This window comes from Lissotriton helveticus, chromosome 3_1, assembly GCF_964261635.1.
Source record: "Lissotriton helveticus chromosome 3_1, aLisHel1.1, whole genome shotgun sequence".
Classification (NCBI taxonomy): domain Eukaryota; kingdom Metazoa; phylum Chordata; class Amphibia; order Caudata; family Salamandridae; genus Lissotriton; species Lissotriton helveticus.
The window spans coordinates 699,074,813-699,100,920 of record NC_136061.1 but is presented as its reverse complement, the minus strand read 5'-3'; positions in this window follow the sequence as shown (position 1 = coordinate 699,100,920).

Here is a 26,108-nt window from a genome sequence, read left to right as displayed (position 1 = left end):
AGCTCCGGATGTGAACAGGAAGGGTGTTCCACAGCTTAACTGCCAGAATGCGAAAGGAGCGCCCACCGGAACAAGCCCTCATGACCCGAGGGACTACTGCGAGGTGTTGACCTGCTGAGCAAAGATGATGAGAAGGAGTGTAGGCGGAGAGCAGGCCAACCAGAATGCCAGGAGCAGGTGAGTTCTGGATTCTGAACGCAAAGTAGGGAGACTTGAACTCCACCCGTTTTGCCACTGGCTGCCAGTGAAGCTGACGAATAGCGGTGGAGGTGGGCCAGCGTCTAGGTAGGCCTAGAAGAGTTCTGGCGGCCACATTGTGGACTCTCTGCAATCTCACAACCTCTGTCGTGTTGGACACCAAGTAGAGCGAGCTGGCATAGTCCAATCTTGACAGCACGGATGCCTGGACAATTATCTGTCACATGGAAGGGTTGAAAAAACCCAGCAGGGGTTTAAGGCCGGGCAGGATGCTAAAACATGTCGCTGCCACCTTCTTAGTCTGGGTTTGGAAACTCAAGGCCGATTCCACCCAGACCCCATGGCTCTTCACCACCTGTTTGGGGGTGGGTGCAAGGCCCAAGGTGGTGAGCCACCACTGTTCACTCCATAGCTCAGAATCTTACCCGACCAGCAAGACCTCAGACTTACTGGCGTTGAGCTGGAGACAGTTGGCCGTCATCCACCCTGCGAAATCCGCAAGACCGTGCCGGAATTTTGCAGCATCGTTCAAACAATCATCGGAGAGGGCGACTACTAATTGTGTGTCACCAGCATATGACACTATAGTCAACCCTCTCCTCTTAGCTACTGCAGCTAGGGGCTGAACATACAGGTTGAAAAGCGTTGGACTTAACGCAGAGCCTTGCGGCACTCCCTGTTTGGTAGGATGGAATCTGGAAGTGAAAGGTGGGGCCGATACCTGGAAGGACCTGTCCGAGAGAAAGGAGATAAACCAGTCCAGGGCAAGACTCATTATGCCAGCCTCCTTCAACCTCCGTATCAAAATCTGGTGAGAGACGGTATCAAATGCGGCACTAAGATCTAGTGCCGAAGTGCGTCCCTCATCCAGTGCTGCTCTTAGATGTTCAGTCGCAGCTAGGAGGGCAGACTCCGTGCTCAGACCTGGGCGAAACCCACACTGGGAGGAGTCCAGTATGTTATTGTACTCCAAGTAGCCTGACAAGATGGAATTAATATAGGCTTCGGAGATCTTAGAGGCCCAGGGAAGTAGGGAAATAGGGCGAAAGTTCTCCTGTTTAGCTGGATCAAGGGTGGGTTTCTTTAAAAGTGGCACTACCCTCGCCTACTTCCATAACCTGGGAACCTTGGCCATCGACAAAGACATGTTGATGACCTGGCCCAGAGGTTTGAGTAACACAGGGAGCAGTCTCATCAGCTGGTCAGGCTTCATAGGGTCAGCCGGCGAACCAGATTTAACCTTTTCGCAAAGTAAACGTAGTAACTCCTCAGACACTGGCGGGAACGTGGCCAGTGTATGGGCGGCCACCAGCGCATTCCCAGAAGGAAGACATGACCTGCTTACCTCAACCCCATGCTACCCTGAGTGATGCCAAGGTTCAGTTGACTAATCTTCTGTTTCAGCTACAGCAACATAACATGTTCCAGAGGCCTCTCTGCAACTGACCGGCTGACCTGCTGCACCCAGATCTGCAATTGGACCTGTCTGAGCCCTTTTGACCTCTGCTGGAAGGAGTTCTTGATCCCCACAAAGGGATCCCCAGGTCCTGGACCCTTGGCTGGCATCAGTTTAAGTTTTTCCCAAGAAGAAAAGGTGAAATCCTGAAGTACGTGCTCTTTGCGACCGCAAATGGGACACTTCCACTAACTCAAACCTCCAGTGAGTACTGCTCTTTTTGCTATAGAGATTGCCAGTGATGATCCACAATCTGAGAACTGCACTCAGCGCTACATCAACAATGGCCCGCACTGACTTCAACAACCAGCCTCGACGCCTAACCGTCTCTGCGCATTATAGCGACAATAACCCCCAGCACCTGTCCTGCTCTTCGTGCTACAGCAATTACCATCCGCAACACACTCCCTGCTCCTCATGGCCTTCTTTACTACAAACAGACCTTTTTGCGTTGGACTTTGAGAAGGTAACTCTTTCAGCAGGACTAATTTGGTTCCTGTATCCGACTTGCACTCCATAGCTGTCGGCCTGAACTTGTGAATTTCCTCTGGTCTTGCAAGACCAAATGATCACAAATGATTGTGCTGTGCTTTTAGGTGCTATTTTTTCTAAAACGTTAACATTGAATCTCTGTGGTCCTACTTTTAGCCATTCTGGTATTGTTTTATTTATTAAAAATGACTCTATTTTACTAAATTGGTTAGGGATTTGTGTTGTGTTTTTACTCTATCACCGTTTGTGTGCTGCATAAATACTTTACACATCGCCCTAAGTTAAGCCTAACTGCTTTGTGCCAAGCTAACACAGGGTTCAGCACAGGTTAATTTGGTAACTTTTGTGATTCCCCCTGGCAAGGATTGTTGTTCTTGTCTGAGTAGGTTTTACATCCCCCCTCAGCCAATAACCTAATTGCTTGCATCAGGTTTCACTTCTATTCACTTGGATTGAGAGAACATTTATAAGAATGTGGAAATTGTTTGAATTTTATCATTGCATGCTTTAGTTGATTAAGGGTGAAGCTCTTGTCTGTTGAAAAGGAAGTTGCCTTGCATTATTTGTTCTTGCCTACTAACTATTTTGTATGATACGCATGTTAGACTTTATAGGCTATTACTGGTGTTGTGCTTTTCTTTTACAATAGGCAACTCAGTTCAAGGTCTTAGGGTGTTGTTTTTAACCACAAAGTCTCAGGAGATTGTGAAAGTTCTTACCCCATGTTTCTCAGCCATGCTCTTGTCTCCCGTCCAGCTAAGTTCTACAGTTACAGAAGATGCTCGGTGACCTACCTGGCTGCTCCTCGAAAGCACTCCTGACCTTAAGGAGTAGGTTGCTCCAGGACTTATTAACCACAATGGGGCTATGTGTAGGACGAACTCCTACCAACTTGGCCCAAGTAGGCTGGCTTCTTGTAGGCCCTAGTAGTTGGCCGTGGCGACCCTCCAGGTTCATATGTGAACCAGCACTTCAGCTGACCTTTTTCGGACAAAACTCAGGCATCCTGCATGGTGGTACTAGAATTTTCATGTTGGTGGTTGCAGCAGCACTAGGTCTGGGCAAAATTTGAATTAGAGTGATTACAATAACTAAGCATTACTCTTGTGATGCAAAATTACTGAAATTACAATTATGCCAGCTTCAGTAATTAATAGTAGTTGGGGAAAACAATGTAGCGCAGGAGCAGAGGAACAACAAACTGAGAGAGAGCCAACTGCTTCTGGCTAACGCTTTTAGTGTCCTCTAGTATTTAGTGCTATTTTCGTAGCGTAAAATGAATCCTCTGGCTTATTTTGGATGCAAGGGTGCAATTTGTATTAAGAAAATAGCGCTAAGTGATGGATTATGTTTCTCATGTATCAATGCATTTGGAGAGAGGATGTAGCCTAACAGCTAGGGTGGTCGATCTCAAGTCTGTCGAACTGGGTTCGAGTCTCGGCAATGATGCTCAACATCCTGTGATTCTGCGCAAATCACTTAATCTCCCAATGCCTAACAAAAATGAAGTTGTCCTTGTGTAACACAATTGTTGCTCATGTAAAGCACTCTGATTGTGTCAAGTTCGCACTATATAAAACTCAGAAAAAAGGCATAATTATGAGCAATTTCGCTGTAATTACGCTAAAGAGAATTACACCAGTTATGCCCACCCGTAAGCAGCACCTCTCATTTTAGTCCATGGCAGGCTGCTATGTTAACTCAAAATGACTTTGTCCAGCCTATTCTTCAGCTATTTAGATACTGGGCAGAGAGTTTGGGGGACCACTTGACAGCACTGGTCACTCTTGGGTTTCTCTCTCAGGCTTGCCAGGAATACTCCTTCCATCTCTCAGCTGCCACCAGACACCCAGATTTCTTCAGCCCCCACCCTTCAGAAAGTGGGAGACTGGCTGTCAGACACACACTAGCTCTGGTTACACACAGGGTTATACTGGCCTACAGGGCAATCAGGCAGTGCCTGATAGGCTGGTCTGGCAGATTAAAGTGTGGGCTGTTTTTCTGCAGTTTGTGGGCCTTTTTTCATACACAGTAGAATAGTTTTTACAGTTGATTTCCCTCATACTACTGGAAGCTGTCAAATCTCTCAGCTGAAGGTCCACAGGCCTTGAACGGTGAGAGGACCTTAGAGCCCAGTTCTTGACAGTCTTGGTCTGCGGGAGGTAAGGGTGACCCCTTCCAGTAGCCACAATGCCACCAACACTTTGGGTTCCTAAGCGAGGAGTGTGGCTCACTGATTAGAGCGGCAGACCCTGATGCAGAGGTCTGGCCCGGGACCAGGGTTCAATTCCCGACGCGGCAGGGTCCTGAGCCCAAAATGTCCACGGACTCGATCATTCTCGCCTCGGTGCCTATTCTAATCATGGGGTCCCACGCTGCAACTCTGGGCAATAGTTGCTTAATCTCCACTACGGCGGCCCACCCGCTGCGGGATGCCTGGCTTTCACCCTGGGGATACCCAGTAGGGGTTATCTCACAGGGAAAAGCCAGGACGGGTTCCCAAGGCAAGCGCCTTGATGCCTTCGGGTGATACGTGCGCTATATAAGTCGCAATACATTTACATTTACATTTACAGATAGTGCCTTCCAGAAGGAGCCCCAAAAGAGGAAAAAACCCTGAAGGGAAAAAACCTCTAATGAAGTCTGTGAGGCAAGATGACAAGGATAAGAGTATGTAATCAGCAGACTGAGACAGTTTTCAGAAACACCACTGAAGGCAAGGGCAAAAAGTGGGAAGCACCAACAGGAGCAAAGGAATACACCAACAGGAGCGATTAAACACCAACAGGAACGAAGAAGCACACCAACAGGAGTGAAGAAGTGTTGCGATGCAAGGATGAAGAACATCCAACCCCTTTTATAACTTCAGGGCAGGAAATTACCTAATGTAATGGTGCTGCCATCTTGGATTGGGAAGATTCCTAAGAACACAAATGAAATAGCCCCCATCTTGGATTGGATCGAAGAAAGGCCTATGAATCCTTCCTAGGAAATATGGGAAGAAGAAGGGAAACTAAGGTGCCTCCCAGCATTGCCCAAGGGGAGAGGATTGCAAAAGACTGAACTAGTGGGTCAGCTGCCTTCAAGACATGCTTATATGCGTATGTTGTGGCCTGGCAGCTTCATTGCTGCCCTGCAGTTAAGAGAGCTTTATGTCCCGCTGTGGAGTAGAAAGCGAGAGAAGCTGTCAGGTGGGGCTCGGCCATGTTGCATTCCGTGATTTTGGAAACATTTTTCATAACAAAAAGCATTGCCTCCAACAAATGCATGGGGTCTTCCATACCTTGCAAAGCAACTATTCAGCTTGTCTTTGCACGTTAAAACTGGCCTGATCTGCAAATGTAGACCACTTTTTTAGCTATCTGGTCCAGTAATGGAGAACACTTTTATTTTGGTGCCTGTACACAGTAGCTTTTTGAGTACTCTTTAGACCACTTCCTTCCTTGACCAAGAAGAACCTGGGACTGAAACAAAGTGGGATGGTTTGACCCCTACTTTTTTACACAATTTTCTAGACAGGTGATGTGAATCCACTCTACCAACCTTCAGAACCGGGTTGAGCTGGTTCTCTTTTCAGGTGTCCCTCTCAGGCAGGTCTCCAGAGAGTCTTAGGGGGTCAGTAGGATGGCGGGCGGACTTAGTCTGCCCGCAATCCTATCGGTTATTGGGACCGCCCGCCACAAGGGCGGGGTCCCGTGGGGGGTATTAGGATGCGCCCGCCACTGTGGCGGGTGCATCCTGCATTTTTAGCATTGTGGCGGGTGGTGCTCTCAGCACCGCCCGCCAAAATGCTAAAAATGCACGTATGCATTTGCATAAACAAAGCGGCAGGCACCGCGCAGTGCCTGCCGCTTTGTTTATACAAATGCAGGGGGGTACCACAGGTACCCCCGTGTGCACTCCCCACCTCTCCTTCACTCTGGGGGCCCACAGAGGGCCCCCAAAGTGAAGACCGCATGCCTTTACGTGGGGGCATCGGCGCCACGGAAATACATCTCAAAAAGCCCATGGTAATATGGCTGGCGGTGTCTATAAGACACCACCACCATATTAGACCTTTTGCGACCGGACGGAAAAGCGGCGGACGGTCTTTCCGTCCGCCGCGGTGCCCCGCCATACCAATATGGCAGGGGGTCATTTAGGTGAGGATGGCGGGCGGATTGCCCCCGCCAGGCCGGCGGTGGCTACAGCAGGTAGCACTGGTCCTGTCTCCAAGGAGGGGCAGCTCCCACAATGTGGACACAATGGCATGTAAGATTTCTGTACCTGGCTGTCATCAGCCTCTCTGTAGCAGTGATTAACTGTAGGCCAAAGGGCAGGCTTGACCTGTAAACTTCCTCGCCTATCACAACAGAAACTGCAACCCCACCTCTTACCCCTACCTGGCATCTACTGCATGGCAGGGCTCTGGACGTACTAATCAGCAATCCATTGCTAACAAAGCCTTCACTGAATTTCTAAGGGCAGCACTGCCTCTTTCCTTCTCCTTTCAGTGTCTGAGTCACAGGAATTCAGGCAATACATTTACTCTGTCCAGGGAAACTATTCTCATCTTCCATCTAGTAAACTAGGGGCATCTAAAATCTTTCAAATTGGCTTCAGCTCTCAGACACACACATACTCTCCACACACACTCTCTCTCCCCTACTACTACACACACACACACACACACACACACACACAGACTTCCTCTTTATTACTGTTGTGTAGTTTCCACCAATCAGTAGAAACTGTGCATTTGTGGACGATATAAACTTTGGATTGTGCCAGACTGATTCCATGCACCTCTGCAGGGTATGCTGTCCCTTGGACCAGCTAGCTCACAGCGCCACCATAAGCCCCCCTAACCTAGACAGCGAGTGAACAGTTCTGGCAACTACTGAACATGCCCACCCTGTTCCCTCAGGAACCGTGGTAACAGACCTAGGAGCTTTCTCTCAGACACTTGTGCTCTCTTTCACTCAGAGGAATATACAAAGAATACACAAGAGTACATTTTCAATATTTTTTTATTTTTTTTGCAGAGTTTTATATAGCGCGAACTAGACCCGAACCGAATCAGGTATCAGAGCGCTTTACATATTTTCCAGTTACGTTACATGAGGACACACTTTCATTTTTAGGCACGGGGAGATTAAGTGATTTGCCCAGAATCACAGGAGGTTTTGGCGTCGTTACCGAGACTCGAACCCAGATCCCCATGTCCGAGGTCGAGCGCCCTAGCCGTTAGGCCAACTCTTATTGAACCAAAGTGATTCTTGTATAGAAAACATGTGCTGCAATGATCGATAGACAGAAGCAGACGAAAGTTATAATAAGCGTCAAGGCAGTGAATAAAAGGAATGGTTCCAATATCTGGCTGAGACAACTTATAAATGCAGACATATAAAATATTATAACTTCTAGCATACTCCTATGATGCAAATCCTAACCTACATGTCTAGGGTGTGAATTTATGTTCTGCCAAGAAACCCCTTTCTGGATGATCTAACCCTGTTACCTGGTGGATAAGAATGTAGGACAAGGTCTTGGTCATGAACTAGACACCCCTCACGGAGATGTCATTCAGCTGACGGGCAACAGCTTAAGCATGCAGGGACTCCTCGAAGTAAGAAGAAGTGTCTCCTCTGATTATACTTTAGAATTTCATTTTTTATATATAGAAAAAGTCATCCTTGCCTTGGGCCTAGATTGTGACCAGGCTGCCATTGTTTGTATTTCACAGATAGCTGTGTCCCCATATGGACGTGTCAAAAAACACATTTGTATAATGCAGGTGAGGGTACGGCAGGGCACAGCAGTGTGATAGTGTTTTCATGAAGTTCTCCGTGTTAGCAAGGTTGGTGTTTCCAAGAAACTAACCCAAGTGTCACGAATTCAAATGTATGTCAAAAGTCGATGGGACAAAGTGGAGGCAACTTTAGGGAAGAACAGTGTACATGTAAAATGCCACTAATGTAAAATGCAACTATTTCTTACCAGACCGAGCTCGGCCACATGCCATTACTACTGCACATGTGTCACAGACGCACTGTACATGCACTCACTCTTGACATACACACAGGATGTCAGCACTTGTGTTGGTTCTCATCTAACAATAGAACTTTCACAAGAGGGAGAGTAAGCCTCCCTTTCACATGCACAAAAAAAAGGGTCTGGTCAAAATTTAAATCACAAAATATGGTATTCTGCTGCCACAACTTTATGTGGTGAGCCCTGAACAGCACAGTAGTCTACTGTTCTCTATGGTAACACACTTAGGGTGAGCCTTCAGGTCACAGCACAGGTGCTGGACCTCGCACTGTCAGGGACAGGCCTAGTCCTCTGCACATATGCCAGATTATCATGACACCAGAGCCAAAATAAAAGCCAGGATACTAGATTCACATGTGGTTGGGTACTTCAGGCAGGGAAACATGCCCTTATACCATTCAGGCGCCCTTCCCTTCCCAATCCATGCATACTCATTGTCACTGCCAAGATTATCTGAATTCCACATTCCAGATATACCTCAACACAACAGCTTGCTTTCTCAATTGAAGGTTCTATAACCTCTAGTAGCACTGTGCACCTGCAATGTCTAAGGCTGGGTATATTCTGCTGGCTAGAATTGATCTAGATCGACAGATTATCGATGAACAAAATATAGTTGTTGAAAATATCAATGAAAAAATATAGAATCCAAAAATATTGACAACCTATACTTAAATAGGTAAGTACAAAAATATTGAGAAAAAAATATCGATGTCAAAAATATAGCTGTACAAAATATAGATTTGTATATATATATATATATATATATATATAAAATAAAATAATACATATTAAAAATATAAAATATTAAAATTAATATATAAATAAAGTAGATTTAATATACATTTTAACAACTATAACAAGTAACTTTATTATAAAAAAGTTAAACACACATACATAATAATTAATATATATTTAATTTAAAACAAATAAACTTTTAGTTTAAATTTATTTTACCATTTTAAAATTATATAAAAATGTACAAATATATATATGTATATATACCAATAAAATAACATCTAATAAAAAACATTTTATTATAAATTAAAACATTAAACTATTAAATCTTTAAACTTACATTTCCCACTCCAGTCAGTGGGAAAGTGTTGGATTGCAAAGGGGTCAAAATTACTATTCACACTCCAGTGAGGGAAACAGTAGGGAAAGTGTTGGATAGGGGAGAGGTAAAAATAATAATTCCCACTCCAGTGAGTGTAACAGTAGGGAAAGTGTTGGATAGCAAGGAGGTAAAAATTACTATTAACACTCCAATGAGTTCAACAGTAGGGAAAGTGTTTGATAGTGGCGGGATAAAATGTAATATTCCCACTCCAGTCCAGTGCAACAGTAGGGAAAGTGTGGGATAGCGGAGGGGTAAAAATTAATATTCTCACTCTAGTCAGTTAAAAAATAAAAACAAACAAAATATTAACAAAAAAAATATTTAAAAAATAAATAAATAACAAACATATATAAATATGTTAAAAATTAAAATACAAATATATTTATTATTTAGCAAAAAAATTAAAAACATATAATATTAAACACATATGACAAATACATACAAATATTGTATTAAATCAAATATAAATAATTTTCTAATAAATATTTTTCATTACAAATTATTTAAAAATAAAAACATCAATTATTACATGAATTTACTTTTTTTATTTCCCCTATAACACCACACAATTCATAAACCACAACTTAATGTAAAAAAAGTACTGCCATAATTAACATAATTAATTATCAATCAAAAAAATATTATTAATTAAAAAACAAGTTAAAACTCATAAAAATTAATTAACTACCCACACTTTACCCCTATAATCCCCACAATGCACAATAAAATTAAACTGTAAAAAAATTAATTTCAGAATTAAAACTTATTTTCAATTAAAAAACTAATAGTATTTAACAACTGAGTATAAAGTAAATAAACTTAATTTACTCCCTTCCCTTTACCCCAATTAAAGGAACACCCACGCAGGGAAGAGGACGTGGGCCGTACATTTACAGTCAAGGAATGGGGCACTATATTTGGGTTCCCCAAAAAGGTATCTCGTAGCCCCAAATTCAAATGTATCCAATTGATGCTGTTACACAGGGCATACTTAACCCCACATAGACTAAGCGTCATGTTTTCTGGAGCGAGTGGTGATTGCCCTCGCTGCCACGCACCTAACGTAGGGTTGGTACACATGGTGTGGGCTTGCCCTAGACTGGGACATTACTGGGCGACAGTGTGCAAAATATTGGCGGTGGTGGCCCCGATACGTCAGAATGACACCTTGGAATACTGTTTACTAGGACTGGGACCCCGTGAAAAGAGGGGCAGCTCTACCTCACGATTCGCTAACCTTGCGCTCCTTCTAGCCAAGAGAGCCATAACCACGTGATGGAAGGCCACTAGAGCCCCGTCCTTACCGGAATGGCACCCAGAGATGCTGAGATGGGGTAAGGCAGAAGGGACAGAGCTGAAAAGGGAGGAATATAGAGGCCTGAGGAAGACACCGATTTCGCTAAGCTGGTATGCAATGTTAGAAGAATATGCTGCCATCGATATTTTGTCCTACTAGGGTAGGGTACTAGGGCATGAGGGTCTGATCCGAGAGTATAGGTCACTTGAGCACCTCACAATATCTATGTGCCATGCTAGATAAGTTAATAGAACTTTACAGTCCAACTACAAAAGACTTTGGTATTGAGTAGCACACGCCTGTGGATAGGGATGATATACAAATGCTAATGTTGGATATTAAGGGACGAGCATGCGGAGGGGAGGTTGGGTAAATGTTTTTGTTAAGATGTTTTAATTGCATTGCATCCTGATAGCTTTGACCAATTCCCAACCGCTTCGCTACGATTCTGCTGTAGATTAGAACGCTGAGAATGATTTATGTTGACATGCCGTTGGAGCCTTATTTTCATGATACTGGTCTATTATATGTTGCCACCCAAGGACTCTTATGGATGCCCGACACTGTAAATGCATATTATCCCAAGTGACTTGCAAACATGTCATACTATGCCGCTTTATTATATGTCCTTAGATTGCTTTACGATGTTTGGCTCAATGTTATGTAAAATCAGTTATGTAAAATCAATAAAAACAAATTGAAAAAAAAAGTACCACCCATGCACAAAAATATAAACACATACCCTAATTAAATTTCAATTAATTAATAATAATTATCAACTAATTAATTGATTAAACATAAATTACCCTTTATCCATATAAACCCCACAACCCACACCTAACATTAGTTATGCAATTTCCATATTTAATATTCAATTAAATGATATTAATTAACTAATTAATAATTAATTACAAATTAATTACTTCCCACACATTACCCCTATAAACAAGACAACCCATTATATAAATTAACAACTAATTATTAATTAATCAAACATTATTTCCCAGCTGTTACCCCTATAAATGTCACAACCTGCACCTAAAAAGTACTACGCAATTACCATAATTAATCACCAATTAAATAATTAATACTCATTAATAACCAATTAATACTTAATTACGAATACATTACTTCCCACAGTAAAAACCTCAATTAAATAAATAGTAATGAATAAAAAATAATCATTAATTTATTATAATTAAATTACTTCCCACCCTATTCCTCTATAGACCCACAACCCTCTACAAAACTAAAAAATGCAAAATGTAATTCAAATAAAATTGATAACTACTAAAAATGTAACACATATACTAAAAAACATAAACAATACTTATACAAAAAATGTGTCTCATACATTTAAAATATAAACAAAAATACATAACTCTAATTAATTTGTCGATATTTTAAACAACTATAATTTTGCAAACGATATTAATGACTTCTATATTTTTAAAAACGATATTTCTTACCTTAAATTCGATATTCTTGACCACAATATTCTTGCCGTCGATATTTCTTAGCTGTGTTACCTTCGTGTGTTACCTTCGTAGACTTTAACCAAATTGTTTTCAAGTGGTGTGCACTGACTGCTCCTGTACCTGCCGTTGCAAGGTGCAAACTGCCAAGCAGATCAACGGAAATCAAAAAAAGGAGTGGAGTGGTGCACTAACCAAGTCCTCTGTTCCAAGTAACAACAAGTAGTCCTTTGGTGAAAAAATATATATCCTTTATTCAATTTTTCATAATGGTGCAAGAGCTGAAAAAAGTGTGACATAAAATATATATAAATATACACAAATATATACAAAAAAAACTGAATAAGCACAGGACAAACAAAGCAAAAAACTAAAAGTCAATACATACATGTTGAACATATAAAAAAACCGGTTCTAGGAAGACAACTTCTCAATAAAAAACATCAATCAGGATGGACAGGCAGAAAAAATGAGAAGAAATATGAGAAAAAATATATATGCCCACAAGCGACATAGTGGATTAAAAACAATATTCAAGCAAATGTTTTTAATAGAACCACAAAGACCATAGAATAAAATGGTCAATTCGAGTTATACGTGTGTCAAAACTATAACAGAGTTATGGATGGGTGACTCCGTAAGCATATTTGCTAATATCTAAGTCAAAACAACAATAGTATCACCAAACACTCAGTAAGATCTAAAGAGTATATGAGCACATATCAGGGGTACATCTAGGGTATATGTACAACTATGTAAACAGTTATGTAGGAGTCAGACCCTGCAGAAAACATAAACAGTAATAAAACCTCCCAGTGGGTTTCAAAGCCAATACCTAAAGTTAAGGTTGGCTAAACAAAATGTAATGTCCAAACACATATATAAATAGTCTCTTAGACTGAGTAAACAGTGGAACTATAATGTAAAAGACAAAAAAAGTCTGATTAATTTCGAGCAGTTAGCAAAACGATGATGTATAAAGAGAGCAGGCCAAGGTGAAAGGCCTCTAATGTAAGCAATGCAAAATTTCTTAAAGTAAGGGCCAAAAGGGTAAGAGGCTAGCTGTGGGTGCACAACAGCAAATATCTATACTGGGACCCGATCGGGACGCATGAACATTATCCAACATCAAGCGCATGAAAAGCAAGAGCAACAACATCAGGCGCAGCACATTATATAACAGCACGGTGTGGTATGTGAGAAGTCCAAAGTGGCAATTGAGTTGATTGTCTGTATGTAGATAGGAAAGTGTGTCGCCGAAACTGCAGTATTGGAAACCGGTAATTCCAATGGTACCGCAGGGCCTCTCTGATAAGTACCCCACGTCTTGCACTGTGGTGAAAAAATAAGAAGAAAATATGAGCCTTGGACTTGTAAAACGAAAATATGACAATTCACAGCCAAGGTAAGAGCCGGGGACATGATACATGATGTGACGACATGTGTAGCCTGTTGGCCGGCCGAGTGACATGGGAGCCTGGGGTCCTAAAGAGTTAGTGATGCGGGAGGAGTGGCCGAGCTTGAGTGATGAGATAAGATATTTTATAATAAAACAAAACAAAAACTCAGCTGAAAAGTAAATGGCCCGACGCTTATGAAAACAAAATGGCCCTCATTGTGCCTGGGGAGGAGTAGGCCTGGAAGTTTATAAGGAAAAGGGTACATGGTTTAAGACAGGAAAGAGTTAATGCAAGGGGTTCTGGGAGTCCTGGCACCCCCCGTATGCGTAAGGGGAAGGAGACCGGTTGTCACAATGCATGCGCATAAAGAAGCGCTAGCAGGAATGCGGAAAGAGTTAGAGGCGGCCCCCGCTAATCTAACCATGTGGAAGTCCCCTTAAGAGAAGTAAGCGGAGGCCGAAGGGGGCCAGATGCCGCGGTGTACGACAGGGTCTGAAAATAAAAATATTAATATTACAGTATCTGCCTGGTCCTAGATGGAAAAGGTTTAACATAAGGGTAAAAGACGGAGGTGGGGGAGATTGGCAAAGTTCAAAAGCATGCGGATGGTGAAAGAGAGCAGAAAAATGCATGCGAGCGCTTACCTGTGTTGTGCTTCTATCTAGGACCCTAATTAGATATTCCCGATTTATGCCCTCATATGGTTATTATAAATAATATCCTTATAAAGGCATAAGAATCATATCCATATTTAGTAATAGCCCATGCAGTCCAAATACGGCAAGGCTACTCCCCTAGACTCCTAGAAAGTACAACGTGTTCTTTAAACAAACCAAGCCTCCAGCAGCCTGGGAAATCCCCCTGCTCTTGTTTTGATTTGCACAAGAACTCCTAGAGTCCAGAAAGAACTGTTAGGTCTTAGTGACGTCTTATGTCCAACCTTACGTCAAACCCGGCACCTTTCAGGTATAAATATACCAACGTTGCCTTAAGCAAACACACGGTGGTTTGGAGCAGACCGGCTATCTACTTGCCCGGAAGCCCAGCTGATGCGAAGAGCCGAAGGAAGCTGCCCCTCCCTTTTGACGCACTGAGAAAGACGCTGTCTTTTTCTCCAGCCGAGAAAATCCAGCTCTGGTGTTTCCAGTCACCCTTGCGGGTTGCTGGGAGATCGAGTCCTGAGAGAGAGATACAAGACCTCCTACATTCTATTAACAAGGTACGGAGCTGACTAAACCCTTAAGAGAATTCTTGATTCAGATTCCTTGGCAAAAAACCAACTTAACTTAAACTGCAACTTACTTACTCCTTCCCACGTATTAGGCTTAGGTCAGGTACACCGGGGTAGGCGTATCTTAGAAGCACCAGTTGAGTACGTTAGTCAATGTTTTTATGTATGTATATATTTTATCCGTTTTAAAGTATCATATGGCTAATAAACCATATCAATGCTTTTACAGTATTATTTTATAATACTACTTTTACTGTACGCACTTTACTTCATGTTAAGTATTGCAATTGTGGCAATTCATTTCTCTTGCATGAGAAAGAAGACTGCTCAATAAATAACACCTTTTATTGAAAACGCCCGTCTCTCTATTTCTCTGCACTCTGGTGAAACTAAGTACGCACGATTGACTGAGTGAAATAGCTGTCTATTGTTTTCACACGACTCTAGAGATACACTCTTTATTCTGAGGGAGCAAAGTTGTCATGTTTATGCGGGTGTCAGAAACTAATCCCTTCTTGTCTAAATCCGGAGAGTTAACTCTTTCCTGAACATTCGAGAAAGTTTCTAGTGACCTCTGAGCTAGCTTGCAAAACTAATTAAGTCTAATATAGTCAGTAGAGACCTAGTCGACCTCAGTCCTACGTCTACACTGCTGTTTATATTATTCAAGTGCGCAGAGCCTATTGGGAATATAGGAACTACACTACATGGCGCCCAACGTTTGGTAAGGCGATAATCTAACGCAAGACATTAGAGTAACTCAGTCGTGCTTTTTCACACAGAACCCTTTTTCCCGTAAAAACTCCAAAAGACTTCTGGAGTGGGTAAAAGGTTAATATCCGCTGGAACTTAGTAGGAAGAGATTCCTATGTATAGTTTTTGGTTTAGTCAATGTTGAAGGATACAATGTTCCAAAATATTGTGCACCTAATCTTTGTTTCCTTGAAACTTGATCTGCAACAAAAACCTTTCAGTCAGTAAAATGCCGGAAGGTGATGAAGAAAGAGATGCCTTAGCGTCTCCACTGTTGTTAGATGACACGACTCTCCAACAGAATTACCCGGATGCAATAATCATCCCGGCAAATGTAAGAAGAACTATAACTCTTAAACTTATAGAAAATGGAGTATCATCACGAGGTGGTACAGTCATATTCGTGGTAGAGGCCCATGAATATCGGCAGACAGAGGTATTCTATTCATGGATAAACTTTCCAGCAGCAAACGCTGTAACACAAGACTTCCACTATTACAAAATAGAGGAACCTCCGGATGAATATGCTCCTTTCGAGGACGTTGAAATCCCACTAACATACCAAGAGCACCTGCTCTGGTTTAAAGGCGCCCTAAAACATCAAAATCATATCACCAGGCTCGGTCCACTAGGTAGACCAGGAGCCACGTGGCCGGTTCTAGCCAGCTACACACCACATCCAGACATTGATAAAATGTCAGATCGGGAACTTTTAGCTCAGCTAAAACTACTAATTAAAATACATAGACAATTGGTCCAATATGGAATGCGGACTTCAACAGTCCAACCAGCAATAAGAATTCCACAAGCCACCCCTCACCAGGGGAACACAAATAAAATCACACCACAGAATATACAATCAGCCATTAGCAAAATACCCGCAAAACGGGAACAAATTCCATTCTTGTTAGCACAAAAAATCACTCAGATAGAGGCAGTATTTCCAGATACTACACCTCATGAGAAACACAGAATTCTGACTATCTGCCTTCCAATGGGGGTCGCACCACATGTGGAGGACTGTGACACTTGGGGCACAGTCTTTGCTTCAATATACACAAAAACACATGGTGTTCCGTCTATGGCGATAATACCAGATGTGCTACGACAGATTCAAAATGAATACGGTCCAGAACCTGCTTTAACTCTGGGTATGAAATTACGGAAAGACTTCAAGCAGGTCTCGGCTATATTATTAGCCAACATAAAAGGAGAAGCAGCATCTGTGGCGATCTGCCAGAAATTGAAAGAAACAGATATAGCAGAACAACCTTTTGAACTTGCCAGAATCATAGAAAAATCCTATGAAGAACTAGGCAGAGATAGTTTGGGTGGGAAACCGGTAAAACCCTAACTAACTGAAAAACCTGAAAAAACATTTATTAAAAATAATCTAAACACTCCAAAAAAGAGTTGGGGTGGTAATAAACAATCCACTCCCAGAGAAAAACGATTCCAATCCAGAGGATCTCCTCAACGGAGAGAAAGATCTCCAGACCGAGGAAACAAGTCTCCCCAGAGGGAGCCCTCTGAGAGAAGATACAACCTTAGAAATAGGGATAAATTGAGAAAACCTGATAGATATCAAGATATTGATACACGTCCCTCTCGATCTTTTCAGACTTCCTCACAGAAATCGGAAAGAAGAGGACGGTCAGAACACAAAGAAGAGCACGTCAAGTCCAAAGACAAGGAACCTGCTCATCAAAGTAAAAAATTACAATTTCCAAAAAAGAAGGTAGCCAGTATTAGAATAAAACATGCCAAAGATACTGAGGACACAACTGAAAAACGGAGAGTGGGCCCAGACAATGCTAGACAGCGCAGCAGAAGTAACAATAGCTCGCAAGATCCTGATGAATCTTCTGGAGACAGTGGACATGAATGAATACATTCAAGTGGAAACTGCAGACACCAGAGTTAGCAAACCCCATAAAGTATACGAAATAACATTGCGTATAGAGGGGGATAAAACTAGGAAAGTAAGGGGTCTCTTTTGGGATAACTTATCTAAAGACTGTGACATCCTGTTAGCTGAGAAAGACTGGCCACCAGAGTTTGTCAGGGAGTGCCCTCATGGCGAAGAAATGATTCTGCCTGCCTTCTCAAATCATATTCCAATACATACAAAATACACATTTGCAAGAAAATGGGCAGTGGCCCAAGCCCCTGCATTATATAAAAATCATGTAGGATGGGATGAGGATTCTCCTCCCTACAAAATCCAGTTAAAAAGTCAACCAACTGCAGAAAGGCAGTACCCAGTTAAACAAGAAGCTAAAAAGCAAGTCAGAGAGATCTTAGATCAACTTGAATATCAGGGGGTGATTGAAACATGCACCTCACAAATGAACAATCCTTTGTTTCCTGTCTCCAAGCAAGACGATTCATATCATCTAGTTTTGGACTACAGATACTTAACCTCCTGTTGCAAAACATTTGCAGTACAAAACTCACACAGTGCAGCACTAATGAATAACATCGTGCGCAAAAAATATAAAACGACATTAGATATCTCTAATGGATTCTTTTGTCAAAACATTGCACCTGAAAGCAGGTATTTGACCGCTTTCTCAATAATGGGGTCAAAAAAACACTTCTGTCGACTCCCACAGGGATTCAAGAATAGCCCAGGATTATTCTCAGCAAGGGTAACAGAGTTACTACAAATATATGATGATGAGGCCTGGAGACACACTTGAAAAGAGTGAACACCATAATACTTGGGTTCGCAGCTGAAGGGTACAAATTCAACTTTTAAAAGTCACGAATTGCTCACCAACTGTCCTGTTTTTAGGATATGAATTATCAAGTGAAGGCAAGAGCCTAGCAGATAATTTCTTAGAGAAGTGTGCTGTACTCCAAGCTCCAAAAACGCTGAAGAACTTACAATCAATACTAGGTTTCCTGAGTTTCGGAAGAACATACATTCTAAATTATGCAGAGAGGGTTATACCTCTCTATGAATTAATAAAACCTGATTTCAAACCAATCAATTGGACTCAGAAACACACAGAAATTTGAGATCATTGCAAACAGACATGTTAGCTAAAACAAAATTGCAAACTCGCGAAAACGTACGCAACCTTGTAATCCGAGCCATCCCAGGAAGATGCGGATTCACGTACCTGACCTCTAATGAGGGAGAAACGGTACCAATAGCTTACAAATCACACTTGCACACACAAGCTGAAATGAAATTCAGTACTACTGAAAAAATTCTAATAGCGGTTCAAACTGCTGTAGCAAAAGAAAGAGCCCAAGCCCAAGGCAGAAGGATAACTGTTTTAACAGCAGAATCAGCCCTTGAGGCATTAACAAGCCCACGCAATTTGAATGCTGTGGCATTAGATCCAAAATGGACACAATGGGAACATTTTCTTGCTGCAGAAGACGTGAAATAATTTTTTGACCTGAAAATGAAAAAACTAGAAGATCTAGAATACGAAGAAGAATATCCTCTGCCAATCGAAATTCTGCCTCTCAAACAGTAAACATGTGTAATCTACATGGACAGATTTGCACAACATTACGATGTGGATAAAAAATCCTACAACGCAGCGCGCGCGATTGTTAAAGGTCGCTGGCGCTTTGGTAAATTCAGACCGACAGTCACCAAAACTGAATCACTCAGAAACTGTTCAGCTCGGCCAGCTGAAATAAGATCTTTAAAGATGGCGCTTGAAACTGCCGATCGTGAATTCCCGACACTAATAGTGTGCGATTCGCATTTCTGTGTCAGCTCTTACAATAATGACTTGCAGAACTGGGTTCAAAACGATTACAAAGATGACACAGGTGCCACAATAAAGCATAAAAAGCTTTGGGAACAAGTAGTTATTTTGCAGAAAGAACTACGAAAGACTCATGTGATACATACACTGAGTCATCAACGTGATGGCGTTCACGTTGCAGGGAATTCATTGGCTGACAGAGCCACAGCGGAAGCGGTTCAACCGGCTTCCGTAGCCACAAAAAAGCATTCTAAAAAACACATAGACGGAGAAACCATGCTGGCAGTAAAAGCGTCATTAAAAGGCGACTATGCAGCATTACCTCTTGACTATCCACTCAATAATACATACATAATTGATGCAAACTCCGTTCCTTTTGCTCAAATCCCTGGAGTGGGGGATAGAGTAATTCCAAACACGAACCGGAGAGTCTTATTGATAGCAGACGCACACATGGGAGAGGGTCTTAGGCACCAAGAGATCGTGAAATCGCTAAAAGAATTACAATCAGAATACTGGTGGCCGGGGATGAGCCTGCAAAATTACAAATTTGCAAAGGATTGTCCAGACTGCAACAGAGATCGCAGTCGTGAACCGGACCAGACCACTGCCAGGACACCGTTATTAGAAAGAATCAGGCTATCCATACGCAAAAATCCAGCAGGAGAAATGCGTCCCCATAATATTTAAGACTTGGGGCCCGATGTAGGTCGGTCGGTAACGGCCGAAAATCGGTATTTTCGGCCGTTTCCGACCGGTATTCAGTAATCGGTATGTAGGGACACATTATTTTACAGATTCGGTAAATTTACCGATCGGTAAATTTACCGATTCTGTAAAATACCGATTCGGTATTTATACCTATTCGGTATTATTGATATGTAGGTGGGACTCTTCTGAGTCCCACAAGCCTTACAGAATCGGTATTTTACCATGAAATCCAACTTCATGGTAAAAAACCGATTCCGGTGTGCATGCACATGTGTGCATGCACACCTGTGCCATATGACAGGCAGACCTGCCCTTAGGGCAGGTATGCCTGCCACATGGCCCCCGAATCTTTTTTGGGGGTGCTAGAGGGTGTCAAAGTGACACCCCCTGCACCCTTGTCAAAATCTGTATTTACCGATTCTGTAAATACCGATTCGGTATTTATACCTATTCGGTATTATTGATATGTAGGTGGGACTCTTCTGAGTCCCACAAGCCTTACAGAATCGGTATTTTACCATGAAATCCAACTTCATGGTAAAAAACCGATTCCGGTGTGCATGCACATGTGTGCATGCACACCTGTGCCATATGACAGGCAGACCTGCCCTTAGGGCAGGTATGCCTGCCACATGGCCCCCGAATCTTTTTTGGGGGTGCTAGAGGGTGTCAAAGTGACACCCCCTGCACCCTTGTCAAAATCTGTATTTACCGATTCGGTAAATACCGACCGGTAATGCCCCATTCATTCCTATGGGCTTCAAAGCCCATAGGAATGAATGGGCCATTACCGGTCGGTATTTACCGAATCGGTAAATACAGATTTTTACCGATTCGGTAGCAGGAACATCTGGATGTTCCTACATCTCAACCCCTTAGATTTACCGATTTTTAATTACCGAATCGGTATGATTCGGTAATTTAAAATCGGTAAATCTATTTTACCTACATCTGGGCCTAGATTCACTTAAAATGTAGACACCAGCGCTCGGCTGACGCCAGAACTGTTATTAAAGATTTGTGAGTCTTTATCGGCACATACGCAATTGGCATGCTACATTTTGACCAGGGTCCTGAGTTTAGCTCTCGGGCTTACAAAGAGGCCATGGCCAGCATGGGCATTGCATTGCGGTACTCTTCTCCATTCCATCCTGAGGGAAATGCGGTAGTGGAAAGAAAAAAACGGGACATAAAGCAATCTATAACGGCGAGAGTATTAGGTTCGGGTGATGGGTGGGTCAAACATTTAACAAGTGTCCAACGTAGTCTTAACAATCTGCCAAGAAATTATCTGAAAGGTCTCACTCCCTACGAACTATTGTTCGGTACTAGAATGCACATTCAGGACTTAGATAGTCACACTTCAGTGGTAGAAGAAAAAGCCTTTGATATCAAAGACCGTTTGGCTGTTTTACAGGACTTAAATGAAACAAGAAGAAGTCTGAGTAATATAAAGTTAAAGCCAACAGCCACTGAAGAAAAAACACCTGTCCCAGCAAGACCTGTCTGGATTCCAAAGATTGGGGATCTGGTCAGAGGGAAGATCGCAGTGAAGAAGGAATTTGGGCCTTCTTACAGAAAAGCAGTACCTGTGTTAGCTGTCAGCGGAACAAGATCAGTCGTACTACCGCCTCTTGCTGGTAAAAAGGAGAACCGAGTTGTATCCATCGACCTAGTAAAACCACAATCATGTGGCCAATAATAAGTAGTAGGCCCAGTGGACTCCCAAGAAATAGCAGAAGACCAAATTTTGCTACAATCCAAGAGGTTCAAACTGAGAGACTAATCACATTTGATAAACCTGCAGTGAATAAAAAAGGACTATGCAACAAAGCCATGGAACTTGTGCCTCTTGAAACCCAAATTGCAACAGTTCGTCAAGAAACACCTGTCTACAACGATGTAGCCTCAGACTATGCTAATGAAACAAAGAAAAATCCAAAAGCAAATGAGAATCCGGAAGCAATTCCAACAATTGACAGAACTGCATCTGGCTACTTCATCAATTTCGATGACTTTTCTGAAGATCCAAGCGAGCATGAAGAAACGCCAGCAACAAAAACTTTCAAAGACAAAGTGACTGAACTTTTTCACCAACTAAAAGAAACATATCTGAGTTCACCATGGATTGAATTTTGGATTGTGTTAGGTGTACTTTTCCTCATGCTTTGGCTCATCATGGTTTTATGTTTGGGTAGATTCATTGATGGAAAATATAGTACAATGGACACAGCAAGTCAGAACGTCAACTTGGTCCTAAAGCCTCACACATCCTCTCACATCGAGGAAAGAGAACTGTCATCAGTGAACATCACAGCCAATCCAATACCCGGTGGGGTAGCATGGGACAGAACGGATTATGAAATTTTTGGCCAGATTGAGCTCTTGAAATATCCACACCAGTTTAAGGTTTCCTTAAGTGACTTTGTGACACCAAGTACTTTCTCTGATGATTGGGACTTTGAAAACATTAATAATATGATGTCAGATTTAGTAATGTCAGCTAAATTCACAGACCATGATTATTTGCAGGGTTCATCAAATTATGAAGAGTTATATTGTTATAATCATTTTGGTGATCACTATTTGCATAAAACTGCTCAGACTAGAAATGTTTTAACTTATAACCAACGGGAACATTGTCCAACTCCGCCAAAAGGCAGCTCGAAAACAATTTATCAGAAATTCCAATACTTCTCAGGTTTTAACAACAGTGATCCAGAAACGTTTTATTTTAAAATGTTACATAAGACAGGAATGAAAACAATGTTGACAAACACTAAATTGATTTATTCTGAAAAGTTCGTTTTTTTTTATATTTCTTTTTATTGAAAATAAACAAAGAAAACAGCAAGGTACCAGATAATTACATCAAGCAAATAGACTGTGCAAGGGCGGACCATCTATACAAGCGACATTTAAATCGAAAATGGTTGGGAAGGGGGGGGGAGAGGAAGAAGATAAAATGAGACATTAAACATCATATATAGTCAAGATCTGGGGAAAGCGGGAGATCAAGTATAACTGTTTCAGGTGGTATGCATATATCTCCTCTATAACGATTCCAGGGTGCCCAGATCTTATGCCACTTCCGGGGGCGACCCCGAGCTACATAGACAGTCTTTTCCCTAAACATACACCAGTCCATGTCATTCATCCAACACTCAATAGTAGGAGGCCGCTGGGATCCCCACAATTGTGCAATATTGCGTTTGGCAATCATTGTTCCCAAGGTCACCCACTGAGTTTGGGCTACATTATGGTCAGTGGGCTCCCAAACATTCAAAATGCAACGCCTGGCTTCAGGTAAAAGTGCAATACTCGTGACCTCCTGAAGTACCCTGTGAATCCTTCTCCAATAGTCAGTGATGTGACCACACTCCCAGATGATGTGCAGAAACGTGGCCAGCTGGCCACAACCCCGCCTACACAGACCCTCCTCCGAAAAACCCATCTGTACCAAACGAGGACCCGTGACGTACACTCTGTGCAGTATTTTAAGTTGAACTAATCTAAGGCGGGCTGGAATCGCCACCTCCTTTGGGGAGGAGATCGCTGATTGCCAGTCCTTGTCATCAAGTTCTAGGCCATCACGGGTCCACTGATCTCGCAGTTGTGAGAGAAGGTCCGCTCTATGGTTAATCAATTTTTTGTACACCAGAGAGATGGTACTATCCGGTATATACCCATCCAGAACACGGTCCTCCACCGGGGCAGATTCAGGTATCTCTGTCCCCTTAGGGAAGACCGAATCGAGCGCATGATGAATCTGAGCATAGCGGAAGAACTCCGTACCACCCAGCTTGAACTCGGCCTGCAGGGCCACAAAGGACTTCACCTGCCCCTTAGCCCAGAGGTCCCCCACCCTGGAGATACCAATGAGGTCCCATCTGTCAAATCCCTTCGTGTTCCACATTTTGCCAAGCCAATCCGATCCAAATAACGGGGTAGCCAAGGTCAAACGATCTTTCCATCCTAATGCACTAGTGGCAACCTGCCAAACACGCACAGCCGTACGCGTCAGCCCTGTCAGAGATCCCACTACCGACTTGGAATATAATGCCCTATAGTAATTACCTCTGGGGAGCAGCCACCTATCCATAGCAAAACCTGGGTGAGGCCCGGGGCAATACGTACCATGGTTGATAGCCCCCAACTGCGATGCCCAATAGTACCATTTGATATCGGGAAGAGCAATGCCCCCATCGTACCAGGGAAGCGTCAATTTGGCAAGTGCAATTCGGGGCCTACCATCCCACTGCAATTTCCTCTGTAGACCCTCAACAACACGGAAGTAGCTACCAGGAACCAAATCAAGGGTATTTTGCAGGGCATACAAAAAACGAGGAAGGGATATCATCTTAAAAAGGGCCGCATGCCCAAGCAAAGAAAGCGGGAGCTTTCGCCCACCCGCTACGTCCCGTCTCAACCGCGCCAAAGGAGGGAGGAGGTTTTTCTCATACCGGATCAGGGGGTTCATTGAGATACAAATACCAAGATATTTGAACCCCTGCTGTGCGATCTGAATAGGACAACCACGCGGAAAAGCCGGCGCATCACCACTGAGCACGTAAAGGGAGGATTTCGCCCAGTTAATGATTAAACCAGAAGTCTTACCAAAGGAAACCAAAACGTTGCACAATACTATCAGGGACTTTCTGGGGGAGGTAAGATACAATAGGATGTCATCTGCATACAAGGAGATACGATCCTCATGCTCTGTGGACCAATAGATACCTCTCATTGAAGGCTCCCAACGGATCCATGCAGCTAGGGGTTCAAGTGCCAGTGCAAACAAGAGGGGAGACAGAGGACAACCCTGTCGGGTACCACGCCCAAGGGCAAACGTTGCGGAAACACGGCCATTAACCACCACCTGAGCGAGGGGGTCTGCATAAAGAAGCCGTACCCAACCAATAAATTCAGAGCAGAAGCCGAATTTAGCTAACACTTCCCATAAATACAGCCATTCCACAGTATCAAACGCCATAGTGGCATCAAGAGACGCCAAAATGGCCGGCTCACGCAGCGTCGCCGCCCTAGCAATAACACCGTGCAGCCGCCGAAGATTCAATGCAGTATTTTGGTGCGGGATAAAACCGGATTGATCCGGATGAACTAAATCACCTATGACCTTGATTAGTCTATTAGCTAACACCTTAGCCAAAATTATCGGCTTGGCATTCAACAATGAAATCGGCCGGTATGATGCGCATTTATTCCGAGGCTTTCCCTCTTTATGTATAACAACTATGGTGGCCAGACGCTGATCCCGGGGAAGAAACCCACTATCGCGGGATTCCTTGAACATATCCCTCAAATACGGGGCAATCCTGTCGGGCTGGAGCTTATATAGCTCGATTGGCAAACCGTTGGGGCCCATTGCTTTACCCAAACGCAAGGAACGCATAGCTAACGCTATTTCATCCGCTGTGATCGCTGAGTCCATTAGATCCCTATCGTCCTCAGAAAGACTTGGAAGGGTGATATCCCGTAGCAGCAAACGAGAGTCGTCCTCCGGCCTATCGGATACAGAGGAGTACACAGTGTGAAAATGAGTGGCGAAACACGCCACTATCTCCCGCGGGTCGGTAACCAAGGCCCCTTCCTCCGTCTCAATCTCCGGCACCACACGACTTGCTCTATCTTTCCTATCCAACCAAGCTATCAATTTGCCGGCCTTGTCTCCAACATCATAGATACGCCCCTGTTGCTCCCGGCTAAGAGCCTTCGCCGCATCCGACACCAATGATTTATATTCAAACTGCTTCAGCTGTAAAACATGCAGTTTCGAGTCCTTCAAAATCCTCCAGGCGATGAACCACTATGTCATTTAAAGCCCCAAGATTACGGACTGTAGTTTGCAATTCAACGACGTCATCCATGAGGCTCGATGTTTTAATATCCAACGATTTAACCCTCTCATTGGTCTTTGTAAGATCCGTCCGGATCAAATTCACGTCGATCGCCACCGTGTCCAACTTGTGAGCAAGAGTCTCCATCTGCTTCCCGAGGGAAGACTGGATACCATCAATTGCGGCCATCACGTCCTGTAGTGTCGGCTCCACCTTCGGGGTCGACAAAATCTTCGCACTCTCCAGCGACCCACCGGTCCCGCTGGGCGACCCTCGAACTGAGCATACCGGTCCATGACGGTGGTTTGCGTATAGCTGTCCCGTCTGGTATTCTTCACCCTTTGCTTGTC